Consider the following 4,972-nt stretch of genomic DNA (forward strand, 5'->3'; position numbering starts at 1 on the left):
GGAAGTGGTGACAATTTACCTACTTTGATAAAGTTCCTGAAAACATCCCTACACTGCAAAATTTCCCTACGAAGGAAGACAGAAAAGACTTTCCAATTACAAAACACGGGCCTCCTTGCTTTTCAAAAAAGTACCCTTGAAATAGCCAAAACAATTTTGCCAAAATAAATTGCACAACTTGAACTTTCTTATTTGAAACCTCACAAGACATTACAACTATTAAAAACAGAGGCTGCTGGCATAAGAATACAAATAGTGACCAAAGGGATAGAATCGAGAGTCTGGAAATAAACTCTCACCCTCATAGCTCATTGCTCTTGCATAAGGGTGTCAAGATAATTTAATGGAGGAACAATCATCCTCTGAAATAGCGGTACACAAACAACTAGATAACCACATGCAAAACAATAAACTTAAAGAACTATGCTTCCAACCATATCAAACAATTATCTAAAAATGGATCAGTGAGTTAATTATAAGTTCTATAACCATAAAAACATCCTAGAAAAAGACATAGGGGTAAAACTTAATGACCTCAAATGTGCAATGGATTCTCAGGTATGACCCAAATGCATGAGAAACAAAAAGGAAAAATAGATAAATTGGGCTACAGATGCAAGCCTTTTATGCATCAAAGGATATTATCAGGAAAATAAAAAGACCAAACACATAATGAGACATAATAGTTGCAAATCACATAGACAATGGTTTCATGCCCAGAATATATAAAGAACTGCTACAACTCAATAACAAAAAGACAAACCACCCAATTTATATAAATGGGCAAAGGACTTAAATAGACATTTCTTCAAAGAAGATATGCAAATCATCAAGAGGAACATGAAAGGAAACTCAACATCATTAGTCATTAGGAAAATACAAAGTCAAAGCCACAATGAGATCCCACACTACACCTACAAATATGGCTACCATTCTTTTAAAATGTTAAATAACAAGTGAAAGCCTTATGTAGAATTTGTAATCCTCATACATTGCTGGTGAGATTATAAAAAGGTACAGCCACTAGGAGAAACAGTTGTGCTGTTCCTCAAGAAGCTAATCATAGAATTCTCATATGAAACAGCATCCGTTCCTAGGTATATACCCAAAGAATTGAATCCAGGGACTCAAACAGGTACTTGCATGGGAATGTTGATTGCAGCATTACTCCCAAAAGATAAAATGTAAAACAACCCAAGTGTTCATCAACACATGAATAAACAAATGTGCTGACACATACAATGGAATGTTTATCTGCCATAAAGAGGATGAGGATCTGACATCCGCTGGAACATGCGTGGACTTTGGAAATATTATGCTAAGTGAAATATGTCAGAAACAAAATAAAATATATGTATAATTCCATTTATATGAAACGTCAAGAATAGGCAAATTCAGAGAGATAAAGCAGAGATGATCAATGTCTAGGATGGAAAATACAGGGAGTTATTGTTTAAAAGATACAAAGTTTCAGTTTAAAATGATAAAAATTTTCTGGGAAAAATAGTGGTGATGGTAACTGAACACTCTGTGTGTGGTTAATTCCACTTGATTGCACATTTTAAAGTGGTTAAAATAGCACAATATTCACAGAACTGTGAAAAAAAGATTTATATTATTTAATTCACCCAGGCTAATGTGTCTGTTTTGGCAGCTGAAGTCCATGAATACATCACCTAATCCAGTGTTTTTGATGAAATGTATCAATTTTTCAATCAAGTTAGCAGGAAGCTCCTGTCCCCAGAAGAACCAGAGGTCCCAAAACAAGAGCTCCAGCAGGGGCTCAACCAGCAAAGATCCCATAGGGCAGCCTCGACATCATGCCCTGGATGGCATGTGAGGCTATAGTGATACAACCACAGCATGAAAGTGTAAGTGTTTTTACTACTTAAAGACACTGGGGAGCACAGGGCACAACTGGAGACCACAGATACAGAGGTCAGTGAGCCCAGGAAGGGAGGAGAGAAGAGACCAGAAAGCCAATGGCTTTAGTAAGTCCAGGTGTTATCTGACAGGTTTCCAGCAGGGAGCTTTAATGGATGTGTGTAAAGCAAGCAGCAAACACTGGGACCACGAGATCATGCTGTGACTGAGAAGTGGTCACTTTAAATGTGAGGGCAAATGTCAGAATTATCCGTTTAAAGAAAGCAGATGGAGAGAAGGGAGCCCAGCACACCAAGCAGGAGAGATGCCTCTAAGATTTTATCTCTGGCCACCAACTGGAGAAACTTGAACCAGATACAGTATTGAAAACTGCCATGGTGACCAAGGCCTGCCTCTGATGTGAGGCAAATAAATTTACACCTTAAAAAATTAATGCCAAGGCAGCATGACATTATGAGCACTCATGACATCCAGGGACAACAGCAGGGTGTGGTACTGTGACCTGGAGTCAGAATCCTGGGTTCTGGTCCCTGGTCATAAGAAAAAGAAAATGACTTGTCCCTGCTCCCGAGACATTGATCCTCCCACCCTGCTGCTCCCTCTTCTGCTCCCAAGCCCATGTGCAGTGCTCAGCCCCAGACATCACTGTCCCAAGGGTATACACAGTGCTGCCTACTGCACACAAACACAAACTCACAGAAGGTGACAAAAATGTGCGTTTGGGACACCCAATTGTGAAAGAGGGAGAACAGTGAACATAGAGCTACAGAGACTGGAACTCATGGGGCTGGAAGGTGATGGAGCTGTAACATAACATATGTGTGACCTCGTGTGAAATGTGCAGATCCCTGTGGAATAAAACACGCAGCCTGGCCTGGGACTTCGGCCACCCACACTTCCAGTCCACCAGAGGGTGGCAGAGTCCCTCCAGCCTGGAGCCTTCCCAGGGGATGCAGACCTCCCTCATCTGAACCCATAGCCAAGAAGGGTCCACCCTCACCAGGGTCACCTCAGCACAAGTCCTCAACGTCCTCCATGCTCCCCACACGGACTCTGTCAGCTCCTCCCTGACCTGGCGGCCACCAACCTGACACCACTCCCTCTGCAGGCAGCTCCTGCCCCACACACCTGCTCCTTCCCTGGGATCAGCTAAAAAGACATCTCACAGAGGAATGCTGGTGCACGGGACGCCACATTGAGCGCTTTCCCCTCATGACCTCTCTCCATCCTCATCAACTCTTTCCGTCACTGCTCCCTAAATGCTCGCCCGTGCTCCATCTGTCCTGTTCTCTGGGGCATCCCAGGAAAAGCCTAACGCTGACACAGAACAGTGCCTGCCTGAGGGCCCACAGCCTCCCCGGGAATCAGTCAGGCACCCTGTGACTTGCCTGCCTGCTGTTCCCCAGGGGGCTCAGAGTGGGTGTGATGTTCACACACAGACACCATCCAGGATGTGGCCACCTACCCCTGGCTGTCCCTTGGGAAGACAGACCTCTCCTGTGTCCCTGCAGGGAGAAGGGGGTATTATTGCTCTTTGCTCCCAGAACACAACTCACCCCCATGCGCCCTCTCAGGTGTGAGCAACGTCCCTCCAGACAGGCTCTCTGGTGACTGCCTGTTCCTCCTCTACAGAGAGCAGCTTGGCCAGGTCAAAACCCTCAGGACAGACTCCTGGGTATGTCACTGAAAGAGATCAAATGAAAAAAACTAAAAGGCAGAAATGAAGTCCACAGGCAAACAGCCTGGGTGGCGCCCTGACAGCCCGGGCGGTGCCCTGAGCTAGTTAAAGATTGACCCCGGACCTAACCAATTAGGTTATCTATAGACTCCAGACATTGTAAGGACAAACGTTGTGAAAGTCTCTGTCCTGCTCTGTTCTGTTCTAATTACCGGTGTCTGCCATACATCTTAGTCCTGGGCCCAGTACAAACACATTCCTCTATTTGTCCCAACTTCCTGAGCCCCTGATAAGGTCACAACCGTTTGTAGTTTTACTAAATGCGCGGGAACAAATAGAAAACTGTTAATTGTATAACTTAAAATATTAACCAGTTACCAGTTGTGATGCTGCAACCAAAAGAATTCCTTTGTACTTCTGTAACCTTACATATCCTGTATGCATTGGGCTATAAAAAGCGGGCACATGCATCATTCGGGGCCCTCTTGTATGTTGTAGAACGGAGGGACCAAGTTCGAACTTGCATTAAAGATCCTTGCCGCTTGGCTTTGACTCTGGACTCTGGTGGTCTTCTTCGGGGAATAAACGGTCTGGGCATAACATCTGGGGGCTCGTCCGGGATTCCCCCAAGCCCACCAGACCCCCGGTCAATGGATCTACTAGGATCAATCTACTAATAGGTGAGCCGGCTCGTCTCTGTTTGTCTGTCTGTGTCCGTTCTGAACCTGCGGCTCTCTAAGTCCGCTCTGAATCTGAGGCTGTTAGCCTGTCTGAACCCACAGCTCTCTGAGTCCGCTCTGAGGCTGTTAGCCTGTCTGAATCCGCGGCTCTCTGAGTCTGCTCTGAGGCTGTTAGCCTGTCTGAATTCGTGGCTCTCTGAGTCCGCTCTGAATCTGTGACTCATGAGGTCTGAAGCTGAAAGCTGGCATAAGTCCTGGCGGACGCGCTATAGGACAGCCAGCAGAGACCGGTGGGAGACGTCCCCCGGCTCTCATCTGATTCTTGTCTGCACTTGTTCTGACCCAGATTTCTGGAGCGCGCCTGCGACTGACATAAACGTGTTGTTGATATTCCACAACTCACTTTTCCCTTGCAGGACCTGTTCCAGCAACTCACTTTTCCCTTGCAGGACCTGTTCCAGCAACTCACTTTTCCCTTGCAGGACCTGTTCCAGACACCACTCCGGGCGCTACTGTTCAAGATGGGTAATACCCAGAGCACTCCCCTATCTCTCCTTACAAGTAATTTCAAGGATGTTAGGGCAAGGGGCCATGATCTTGGTATGGACATCAGGAAGGGAAAGCTAATTACTCTGTGCCACTCCGAGTGGCCCGCCCTTAACGTAGGGTGGCCACCCGAAGGGACATTTTGTCTTCCTGTCATCACTAGATTAAAGTCCAAGGTTTTCCA

The sequence above is a fragment of the Rhinopithecus roxellana genome, chromosome 12 (assembly GCF_007565055.1).
Source record: "Rhinopithecus roxellana isolate Shanxi Qingling chromosome 12, ASM756505v1, whole genome shotgun sequence".
Taxonomy (NCBI): domain Eukaryota; kingdom Metazoa; phylum Chordata; class Mammalia; order Primates; family Cercopithecidae; genus Rhinopithecus; species Rhinopithecus roxellana.